This window comes from Schistocerca nitens, chromosome 4 (assembly GCF_023898315.1).
Source record: "Schistocerca nitens isolate TAMUIC-IGC-003100 chromosome 4, iqSchNite1.1, whole genome shotgun sequence".
Classification (NCBI taxonomy): domain Eukaryota; kingdom Metazoa; phylum Arthropoda; class Insecta; order Orthoptera; family Acrididae; genus Schistocerca; species Schistocerca nitens.
Genome location: NC_064617.1, coordinates 852,861,535 through 852,874,644, shown reverse-complemented (window position 1 = coordinate 852,874,644; position 13,110 = coordinate 852,861,535).

The window sequence follows — 13,110 nt, the reverse complement described above, 5'->3', positions numbered from 1 at the left end:
GGAGAATTTCTGTGAAGTATGGAAGGTAGAAGATGAGGTACTGGCGGAAGTAAAGTGAAGACGGATCGTAAGTCGTGCAAGGGATAACTCCTTTGGCGGAGCAAAAGGCAAAGCTCCCGAATTCGAGTCTCGGTCGAGCACACTGTTTAAATATGCGAGGGAGTTTCGTTGTCATGGAATTCTTATAGAAATTCCAAACTGACGAAATAGATGCACGATCTATCCACATTAAGTGAAAAAATGTTTTCCTTGGGGTAGAAATGCATAACACCCACTGCAGTGGGAAGAAACTGAAAGCAACCGAAACTGTTGCCGAATCTCAGGTTTCCGGAATATTTAGGTAACACACCTGATTACTTTTCAGCGCTAAGAATCGAAATGAAGATGATAAACAAAGAGGTATAGTTTGCTCGTTTCACTGACGAGAGTCTCACTAGGTTTAAGGTTATCTCGTTCCTGGTACAGCAATTTTAATGGACAGTTGTGCATTTTTTAAAGATATTTGACAATTACATATGGAAATAGTTACCAGGTATCGCATACAAATAAATCTAAATGCATTTATTGAATCTTAACGTTCTGTGACCATAGCCAGGTGAACGATATGATATTCGTTTGAAGGTACAAAATGTGTAAGTTTAGATTATAAATGCCACAGAGCTAACGGCAGTAGAGATGTCCATCTAAATATCTTGCTTTATGCCATTCGAAACAATGTGTACTATAGGCGAAACTAAATACTACGGCGAATGGAAGAGAGAGAAAAAAAATTTCAACTGAGAGCAGGAACAGCCTTGGGAAAGTATTCTGTAAGTCATTTATGCGATTTATCTTGTTCGTACTTTAGCTGCGATAATAACTGCCTTTTACACAAAAAAAAAATATTCATTCCACCCCGTCATATTTCGCTGCATTGTTGCAGTTGTATGATAACTGATCATGTTTTAATATAATATTTTATGTTATTTTAAACTTGAAGTATAAGTTTATGATTATATGATCATCATTTTATTAAAGAGATGCTGAAGCAGTTTTCGCCTCTTTTGTAGGTTGCCGTGTACTTGTTTATTCCGCCATTACGTAAAAATCCCTACTTGCGTTGTGTGATGCTTCTTGCTTGTTGGTGTCCGCGTTTAACGTCATACAAGTTTTCTGAAATATTTGTCCCTTGATAATTCGAAGTAGCCTGTGACTGTTCTACTTTTTCACATTGTCATCACCGTGAAACGTAAGACTCCCTACGGTGAAACGCCTGCTTACTGTAATTTCCACGGTCACGTTCTGCATTGAAGATGCATATTCTTTTAGAAACTGTTGATTCGGTCTTCACCTCAGAAAACTGTACATGAATGTCCGTCGCTAAAATGTCCCTCCATTACACGATGACACTACTTCAGTCTCACATACGATGACCGTAGATCGTAATTTCGTTCCGACCGTAAATCTGCCACCCCGTTTGAATCCCCGCAATGAATATTCGTTCCCATCGACCATACAACAGTACAAGCTTATCTGTTTGAAGTTCCTCTTTGTATAGTTCGTAGAGGTTAAACATATTCAATATTCGCAGTATATACAAAGCAATGCAATGTAGCGAAACGCGGTCTACATTCCGTTATGAAATAATCTGAAAATAGTAAACAATGTAAAGTAAATATTTATGGAAAAACTGGACGATAGTATAAACATTTTATGAACATTTTAACAGTACTATGCAAACAAACGGCTGCTTCATATCTAGTGAACATACACACGGATATGAGAAACTGTGAACAAAAGCTGCTTGTATATGTAAATATTTACTGAGCAATTACAATTTCAGCTGGTCGACGAAAAAATGTGAAAAGCACCAGCGATCGGAAATTATTTCTTTTCATTTGTGTTTAAGCAAAATGTAAATAGGGCTACTGCATCGGCTGAAGTGCGCTCTCTCGTAACACAAAGTTAAATCACATTATCTTTATCCCTCGAAGACAGCACTGGCATTACGTTTTAGGTGTTATGTTAATACATAACATGATGTAAGCTCGACGTACATTACTTTCACAGCTCTGATTTCGGCTATGTCACTATTTATAAGTTACGGCAAATAATGAAGAAATGTTGCCTAGAAAATGTTAACAGATTTTACGAACTTAAGAGCAACCTAACCATGTTCTGTTAATACATAGCGGTTTGATAGCTAACCGTGATCGACAATGTATGTGGGTTGACACCACTGTCGTGATCTGGTTCTGGAATACCGTTTCTCAATCAATTAGTACAATACAATTAAACATTTATTGCAACAGACACAAAAACCGTAACTTACAGTTCAGGTTGGACACATGAAATCCTCTCCAGGCTGAGAACGAACGAGGAGAACAAGACAAGTGTCATAAGCCGGTTTTCCAGAAACTTCGCTCAGTCAAAACAAGCGAAGACGTGTCTCCACTTATCCGTAGATACTTGATCCTTTCTGAGACAACGACGGTCAAATTCTCAGCATAATTGTTGTGCCCTTTGGCGCTCAAAAATTTCTATCGTAGTGGCGGCACAATAACTAGCGTGGCTGCTTCACACTTTTGCGTCCCGTGTTCGCAACCCGAGTATTGCTTATTGTATTTTATGTCATTTTTTATTTATATGTCCGTATAGGGTTACTACACGAATGTTTCTTGCAAAGTTCCGAGATATAAGGGCATTATATTAATCGTAAAATTACAAATAGTTTTCACAACAAGTGCCACATATTTATTATATAATATATATGTGTATGGTATTTTCAGGAGTTTAAATTCTCATATTATTATATTTCATTTTTATATTTTATTCTCATGTTTCTTCTTCACATAGATTTAGTTCATTCCCTTGGATGATACCGATCGCAGAACATTCGAAACATGGAAATTCCGAACACCATGAGCATCGCACGCAGGCAGGTTTGCCACTGTTAAGTTTCTTCCTGCGGACCTTAAGCGTCGTTACCATCGCTGAAGATTGCATGCGTTTGCAATAATTTTGTGGCAAACAACGCATAACGAATCAATTATGCGAAAACTGGTGTTAGCAGTCGATAGTGAATCAGTGCATGGATTTTTATTGCGTCGCGTCTAGTTGTGATACCCCTTTGTAGTGCAGTGAGCGTAGAGCAATTCTGCAGTTTTCGGATGATTTTTTTTTTCTTTTTCGGTTAGTACGTCACATGGTTGACAGAGCGGCGTACACTTCGGAGAAACCACTTTCAACTAACAGGTTGGTATTCCACCATCATCATGAATTTCTCGTCGCATAACGAAGAATTCCTCTGATCGCTCTATGAATCAATAATAAAGTAGAGTTGCTCCGTTTTAACACACGGTTGCATAACTTCATCCAAGTACTGACTTATGTTTTTTTTTTAATTATTGTCAGATTCCAGGATTTTGTAGCTGTTGCGTACACGATCGGATGTTGTTCCATTAGTTGGTTCACCTCTTGTTGCACTCGAGGACCGAATTGTCCGCTAACTGCTTGAAGACATTTGAAGTCTTCTGGACAAAGTTATACCGTATTTGGTGATATATGAATGTGCCAAGTGATATAACTGGTCGTATTTTTTAACCTCTGTGCGGCAGTGTTCGCTTACTGCTGATGTGATATTCGCATCCGCTTTGATCCGCATGGGTCAGAAAATCAGGATCGAATTGTGGAATTATAGCAGACATTCAACAGTGGAAAGTCTTTTCGGCTCGCAACACTTCTTGGAACGTTTTATTTAATCTATCCAAAGTCTCTTAAAGCGCAATACAATAATACACTGCACCTGTTATTTCTTCTATTATTTCGGAGCTCGCGATGTCAAACTCGCTTAGAATAGCCACAGATTCTTCCGTAATACGCCCGTCCTAATGATCGATTTGGGAAGTCACTGCTGCGGGCTCGGATTCGATATTCTTTTTCGTTTTAATTTTTCTGGGAGCCCAATGCTGTCTTGTTCACTTTGAGAAATGATGTATTTCCCTTACTGACTCCCTGAGAGGAACAAAACCCGCTGGGTACGCCAGAATCGATCCTCCTCGCAGGCTGGACGAACATATGAGTATACTTACTGGTCGACCGAAATCCACTTCTCCAGCATCAGCAATATTATTGACAACACACTTTGTAGGAACTTCACGGAAAATAATTTCAAATAATTTTCATATTCATTTAAAGTTTTACACATTCGTATAGTTATCTTATACGAACATGGATAGATAAATACAAAAATAAAATAAAATACAAGCAGTAACTGGGCTTCGAACACGGAGCGCAAACAGTGTGAAGCTGCGACACTAGAAGCTGCGCCACTCTCCGGTTCATTTTATTACGTGCTAAAAGGTGATTAAAGTACCTCGAAAGCTTTATCCGTCCTTCCATGCTAGAAGGTGTCTGAGTCATGTCGAAAATTTTCGACAATGTTTACTCAGAAACGGTGGAGTGTCTACGGATAAGACGAGACACGTGTTCACTCATACTACAACTGATATGTGATTACATTTTCACGCAATTTGGGTGCATAGATCCTCAGAAATCTGTACCCAGAACAACCACTTATGATCGTAAGAACGGCCTTGATACGCCTCGGCATTGAGACAAACAGAGCTTGGATGGCGTGTACAGGTACAGCTGCCCATGCAGCATCAACACGATACCACAGTTCATCAAGAGTAGTGACTGGCGGATTGTGACGAGCCAGTTGCTCGGCCACCATTGACCAGACGTTTTCAATTGGCGAGAGATCCGGAGAATGTGCTGGCCAGGGCAGCAGTCGAACATTTTCTGTATCCAGAAAGGTCCGTACATGACTTGCAACATGCGGTCGTGCATTATCCTGCTGAAATGTAGGGTTTCGCAGGGATCGAATGAAGGGTAGAGCCACGGGTCGTAACACATCTGAAATGTAGCGTTCACTGTTCAAAGTGCCGTCAATGCGAACAAGAGGTGACCGAGACGTGTAACCAATAGCACCCCGTACCATCACGGCGGGTGATACGCCAGTATGGCGATCACGAATACACGCTTCCAATGTGCGTTCATCGCGATGTCGCCAAACACGGATGCGACTATCACGAGGCTGTAAACAGAACCTGGATTCATCCGAAAAAATGACGTTTTGCCATTCGTGCACCCAGGTTCGTCGTTGAGTACACCATCGCAGGAGCTCCTGTCTGTGATGCAGCGTCAGGGGTAACCGCAGGCATGGCCTCCGAGCTGATAGCCCATGCTGCTCCAAACGTCGTCGAACTGTTCGTGCAGATGGTTGTTGTCTTGCAAACGTCCCCATTTGTTGACTCAGGGTTCAAGACGTGGCTGCACGATCCGTTACAGCTATGTGGATAAGATGCCTTTCATGCCTAGTGATACGAGGCCGTTGGGATCCAGTACGGCGTTCCGTATTACCCTCCTGAACCCACCGATTCCATATTGTGCTAACAGTCATTGAATCTCGACCAACACGAGCAGCAATGTCGCGATACGATAAACCGCAACCGCGATAGGCTACAATCTAACCTTTATCAAAGTCGGAAACGTGATGTTACGCATTTCCCCTCCTTACACGAGGCATCACAACAATGTTTCACCAGGCAACGCCGGTCAACTGCTGTTTGTGTATGAGAAATCGGTTGGAAACTTTCCTCATGTCAGCACGTTGTAGGTGCCGTCATCGGCGCGAACCTTGTGTGAATGCTCTGAAAAGCTAATCATTTGCATTTCACAGCATCTTCTTGCTGTCGGTTAAATTTCGCGTCTGTAGCACGTGATCTTAGTTGTGTAGCAATTATAATGGCCAGTAATGTACATGCCTGGCTGTGTCATCTGGCGATAACCGTCATCCAGCACGTTGTCTTCCCATTTTGAGTGATGTCACCGCCTATCGTGGTCGTGCGTCGTGCACGTGACGAGGCGTGACGAAATAACGAGGCCTTCGCTGACATGGATAACCGACTAAGTTCGCCGCTCCTGGCCTCGCCTAGAATTAGGCTACACTAACGCACCACAGTGACGAAGGGGTGGACTACCTGATGGGAATGATACACAGCATACACCCTAAAGCGCCAAAGAAACTGGTGTAGGCACGCTTATTCAAATAGAGAGATATGCATACAGGCTGAATACTGCGCTGCCGTCGGCAACGCACGCGTAGGACAACTGTCTGGTCCAGTTGTAAGATCGGTTACCACTGTTACATTGACAGAATATCAAGATTTAAGAGAGTTTCAACGTGGTGTTGTAGGCGGCGCACGAGCGATGGGACACAGCATCTCCGAGGTAGCAATGAAATGGGAATTTTCCCGTACGACTATTTCACGAGTGCACCGTGAATATCAAGAATCCGGTAAAACATCAAATCTCCGACATCGCTTCGGGTGGAAAAAGATCCTGCAAGAATGGGACCAACGACGACTGAAGAGAATCGTTCAACGTGACAGAAGTGCAACACTTCCGCAAATTGCTGCAGATTTCAATGCTGGACCATCAACAAGTGTCAGCGTGCGAACCATTCAACGAAAAATCATCGATACGGGCTTTCGGAGCTGAAGGCACACTCGTGTACCCTTGATGACTGCACGACAGAAATCTTTACGCCTTGCCTGGGCCCGTCAACCCCGACATTGGACTGTTGGTGACTGGAAACATGTTGCCTCGTCGAACGAGTCTCGTTTCAAATTGTATCTAGCGGATGGACGTGTACGGGGTATGGAGGCCACTTCGTGAATCCATGGAAACTGCATGTCAACAGAGGACTGTTAGAGCTGGTGGGATGCGCGCAGTTGGAGTGATATGACACGTCTAGATACGGCTGTGTCAGGTGACACGTACGTAAACATCCCGTCTGATCACCTGCATCCATTCATATCAATTCTGCATTCCGACGTCTAGATACCACTCTGACATGTGGCACGTACTTTAGCATCCTGTCTGATCACCTGAATTCCATTCATTCCGACGGACTTGGGCAATTCCAGCAGGACAATGCGACACCGCACACGTCCAGAATTGCTACATAGTGGTTTCAGAAACACTTTTCTAAGTTTAAACACAATCGTTGGCCACAAGACTCCCCAGATATGAATATCTGGGATGCCTTGCACCGTGTTGTTCAGAAGAGAACTCCTCGTACTCTTACGGATTTATGGACATCCCTGCAGAATTCATCGTGTCAGTTCCCTCCAGCATTACTTCAGACATGTTAAGTCCACGCCACCTCTTGTAGCGGCACTTCTGCGTGCTCGCGGGGGACCTACACGATATTAGGCAGGTGTACCAGTTTCTTTGGCTCTTCAGTGTAGTACGAGATATACGGGTTGTCTGTTTTAACTGTTTCCATAAGAGCGCACAAAAATATAACAGGACATAGAGAATACTCCACTGAACAATTTGAGGAAGGGAACCAGGGGTCGGAGAAGCCAGCGTAAGGAGACATGGAAGTAAACTTGTCTACCGCTTTGTGTAGCATTACTGTCTGTCATTACTGTTTTCCAGCTTATGTACAATTAACATGCGCGCACGTTTACACGTACTGTGCTGTTTATTTACATGTACATGCTTTATTTTCTGCAAGGAAGCAAGGAGGAAGAACGTCATTGCTAGGAAGTCATGATGCAGGTGTTGTTTACTTTATTTGTCCTTAAGGTGGCTCTGTTGTATCGTATTATATTGACCTACGACAGAACGTGTTATGAATCAACGATAGACCCATTCATTACTCAGTGCTATTCAGAGACGTACAGTACAATACGATGGAAGAGTACCGGTAGAGTTTCGCAGGACTCACTGACGTGCACCTTGTGAATGGGGAAGTACGGTGCAATGCTCTCGCTGCTGAAAGGCTGTACGGGGAACGATTTCCTAACAGGCAGCATCCGTCACGACGAGTGTTTTTTCTCTCAGTCGATGAATGCGGGACACTGGTTCATTGGAAAGAAGAAACGAGAGACGTGCAATATGAGGACCACTCGCACACCCGATTTTGAAGAGGGGATGCTGGAACGTATCGCAGCGAACAACATGAGAAGTACTCGTCGTATTGCACGTGAAATGGCCGCTGCACTTACTAGCGTGTGGCAAGTACACCACAAACAAAAATTATACCTACGTCATCCACAACGGGCCCATGGAATGTTGGTTACTGACTTTTCATCAAGAGTCGCATTGTGTCACTGGTGGCTCCAGCATTTGACTGATTTACCCGAATTCCTCCATATCGTGCTGTTTATTGACGAGGTCTCATTTGATCGTGATGGTATTTCGAACAGCAGGAATAGCCATTGGTGGGATGAGGAAAACTCTCACGTTGTAGTTGAGTCACACCATCAGGTACGTTTTGCTATGAATATCTGCACCGGCATCGTAGGCGACAATCTCAGTGGGCCATATCTTCTACCTGGCCGTCTGAATGGCCACCTGTACGACGTTCGTGCTGAGTTCTATCTGACTTATTGGAGAACGAAACCTAGGCTGTTCGTGAGAGGATGTGCGTACAACATAACGGTGCACCGCCTCACTTCACTGTGGATGTCCGGAACCATTTCAGTGCTGTATTTCCTGGTCGCTAGATTGGAAGGGGACGTTCTATTCCAAGACCTGAGAGGCCACCTCGCCTGAATCCCCTTGGTTATTTCATTTAGGGATATCTAAAGTCAGTTGTATGTGAGACCCCAGCGGACTCGGGGATGAAATTAATAGCCAGAACTGTAGCTGCCTGTGGTGTGATTTGAAACACACCAGGACTATTTGTCAGGGTGCATCAGAATCTTGTTCGCCGATGTTATGCTTGCATTGACGTTGATTGCCGTCCGTTTCGGCACATTTTGTAAGACACAGTACAAATGGTGCGTTCATTGTGTGAATGATGGTATTTGCATTTTTAGCTACTGTAACTAAAAAGTACTCAATAATGTGAAACTGAAAGCCATACAAAAGAAACAAAAGAAGGACTATATAAATACAACTATTCTAAGAGACCCCTTGACTAAACAAAAGACTTCTGAAGAGATTAATAAGGAATTAGTTAGGATAAAGAATAATCAAACAGAAGATATTGATGGCAAATGGGAACTTATAAAAGACACATTAAATAATGCATGTAAAAACACAATGGTGACCAAACACGACAACATGAAAAAGAAGTGGATGACAGAGAAGATATTACAATTGATGGAACAAAGAAGAATACTTAAAAATAGAGATGAAAGTGAGTATAAAAGATTACATGCAGAAATACGAAAAGAAACACGGCGAGCAAAAGAAGAATGGTACAAGGAACAATGCTCTGAAATTGAGAGTTATGAAACAAGACATGATAGTTTCAACTTACACAAAAAAGTTAAAGATTTAGCTGGACTTAATAAAAAGAAAAGTACAAGTTTATTGTTAGATAAAAATGACAAAATAATTCCTGATGTTAAAGGTAAACTGGACAGGTGGACAGAATATGTCAAAGAACTATTTGAAGACACAAGGAAAGATCAAAAATTTTATGATAACATGATTGGAGAACGAGGACCAAGCATATCGAAAGAAGAAATATTACATGTTATCAACAAATCGAAGACAGGAAAAGCCCCTGGACCGGATAAGATACCAAATGACATCCTGAAACTCATAGGAATAGACCATATAGATATATTTGTACAATTGTTTAATGATATTTATAATTCGGGAATTATTCCTAGGGATTGGTTGACATCTACCTTTGTTACATTACCCAAAAAGGCTAATGCCAAAACTTGTAATGATCACCGTACAATAAGCTTAATGAGTCACACCTTAAAGATATTTCTAAAAGTTATACACCAACGAATATACAAAAAAGTAGAAGAAGGTATAAGTGAAACACAATTCGGTTTTAGAAGTTCCCTCGGTACAAGAGAAGCATTGTTTGCTTTTAACATATTAGCGCAACGATGTATGGAGGTTAACCAGCCACTATATGTGTGCTTTCTGGATTATAATAAAGCATTTGACAAAGTTCGTCATGATCATCTCATAGAATTGTTAGAAAAGAAAACACTTGATAAGAAAGACATCCGCATTATATACAACCTCTACTACAATCAAACCGCAACCGTGAAGGTAGAAAATGAATTATCGAATGATATAGAAATAAAGAGGGGTGTGAGACAAGGTTGCGTTCTCTCACCCTTATTGTTTAATATGTATTCAGAAGACATAATCCAGGCAGCTCTATCAAATGAAATAGCTGGCATTAAAGTGAATGGGCTAAACATTAACAATGTTAGGTTTGCTGATGACACTGTACTACTAGCTGGAAACCTCAAAGATCTACAATTACTTCTTGACAAAGTCGCAGAAAAAAGTGAAGAATTTGGCTTGACTCTTAACGTAAGCAAGACTAAGTTCATGGTGATATCTAAAACACACCAACAAGAAAATCTTACAAGCAATAGGGAAAGAGTCGATCAAGTACGTAAATTTAAATATCTCGGAACAATTGTAAATGAGGAGATTGAAAGCTCAGAAGAAATTAAATCGAGAATAGGACAGGCCAGAAGTATCTTTAATAAGATGAAAAATGCATTCTGTTCGAGAGACATTTGTTTAAACACAAAAATGAGGTTGCTAAGATGCTATGTATTCTCAAAATTATTATACGGAATGGAAGCGTGGACATTGAAAAAGAAGGACATGAACAGTTTAGAAGCTTTTGAACTGTGGGCATATAGAAGAATACTTAGAATTAGTTGGGTGTCGAGGATTACTAATCAAGATGTCCTAAGAAGAATGGGAAAGGAAAAAGAATTAATTAAAACTATTAAAGTAAGGAAGCTACAATATTTAGGCCATGTTATTAGGGGAGTAAATTACAAAATATTGCGAATAATACTAGAAGGGAAAATTTGTGGGAAGAGAACGAGGGGTAGAAGACGGACATCCTGGATTGACAATTTAAAAAATTGGTACAACTGTTCAACGTCAGAACTCCTTAGATCGGCCAAATCAAGATCAGAAATTGCCATGATGACAGCCAACCTTCTTAGAGGAGACGGCACATGAAGAAGAAGATCTCCTTAAACTCGCTTACTGGATCACAGGTTCCCTGCGTCAGATTGTTCGTGGAGCATCCTCTTAAATTTTGCGTGCTCTTACGAGAGCTCTCTGCATATACCGGTGCCTCTGTTATGGGTTGTCAGACTATTTTAGCTGATGTTTCAGCAGATATTCGTAATTTCGTTCTTGCAACGTGTAGCAGTAATAAGCATAAACAAATACTGCTCATTAAGTCTCTCATGCGACGCCCAGGTTCGATGTTTTTTTCCCTTTGCAAACAAAACTAATTTTCAATCGGAATTTTACGCGCTCATTCGATAAATCGATCCCAAATTAGTCGAGTCGGGAATTCGTTTTATCGAAATGTACATGCAGGGCAGTAGAATACAAAAATAAACACCAATGCAGCAGCTGGTCTGTAACGCTCGATGGTTGGCGGTAGCGGTCAGCGCCGTCTCTGCTGGAGTGCTGGCTTTTCTCCTTGTTTTACTGTCCCTGGTAATACGTATCAATGAAACGAATATCAGAATAGACTAATCTTGGACCACTCTATCGAATGAGTACGTTAAATTCCACCTTCAAATTCGTTTTGTTTGTGACAGGAAACAAACCGATTCCTTCTGTCGACAGTGGAAGTCCCATAAAATTCGCGATAAACTCCATTTGTCTGGGCTGACGCCGGCTGCACAATGCAGACACGAAACTGCAAATATCCACTAAAACACCTAAACTGCGCCTGATGACTCTTAGGAGAGAGACCCTCTGCGCAGAGTGTAACGGGTGTGAGGGCAGATATTTATAAGCTGCGGGCCTATGGGTTCGTCTCAGTTGTGCAACTGGATTCGTGATTTTCTGTCAGAAAGGTCGCAGTTCGTAGTAATAGACGGCAAATCATCCAGTAAAACTGAAGTGATGTCAGGTTTTCCCCAGGGACGCGTCCTGGGACCTCTGCTGTTCCTGATCTATATAAATGACCTGGGTGACAATCTGAGCAGTTCTCTTAGATTGTTCGCAGATGATGCTGTAATTTACCGTCTTGTAAGGTCATCCGAAGACCAGTATCAGTTGCCGGCCGCGGTGGTCTAGCGGTTCCAGGCGCTCAGTCCGGAACCGCGCGACTGCTAAGGCCGCAGGTTCGAATCCTGCCTCAGGCATGGATGTGTGTGATGTCCTTAGGTTAGTTAGGTTTAAGTAGTTCTAAGTTCTAGGGGACTGATGACCACAGACGTTAAGTCCCATAGTGCTCAGAGCCATTTGAACCATTGAGAACCAGTATCAGTTGCAAAGCGATTTAGAAAAGATTGGTGTATGGTGTGGCAGGTGGCAGTTGACGCTAAATAACGAAAAGTGTGAGGTCATCCACATGAGTTCCAAAAGAAATCCGTTGGAATTCGATTACTCGATAAATAGTACAATTCTCAAGTACCTGGGTGTTAAAATTACGAACAACTTCAGTTGGAAAGACCACATAGATAATATTGTGGGGAAGGCGAGCCAAAGGTTGCGTTTCATTGGCAGGACACTTAGAAGATGCAACAAGTCCACTAAAGAGGCAGCTTACACTACACTCGTTCGTCCTCTGTTAGAATATTGCTGCGCGGTGTGGGATCCTTACCAGGTGGGATTGACGGAGGGTACAAAAAAGGGCAGCTCGTTTTGTATTATCACGTAATAGGGGAGAGAGTGTGGCGGATATCATACGCGAGTTTGGATGGAAGTCATTAAAGCAAAGACGTTTTTCGTCGCGGCGAGATCTATTTACGAAATTTCAGTCACCAACTTTCTCTTCCGAATGCGAAAATATTTTGTTGAGCCCAACCTACATAGGTAGGAATGATCATCAAAATAAAATAAGAGAAATCAGAGCTCGAACAGAAACGTTTAGGTGTTCGTTTTTCCCGCGCTCTGTTCGGGAATGGAATGGTAGAGAGATAGTATGATTGTGGTTCGATGAACCCTCTGCCAAGCACTTAAATGAGAATTGAAGAGTAATCATATAGATGTAGATGCAGATGCAGTAACTTAATATGAACACACAGCAGTGGGTTGCTTCTTTTTATTTATTTATTTTTTTTTCCTCCACGTCGAACAGTC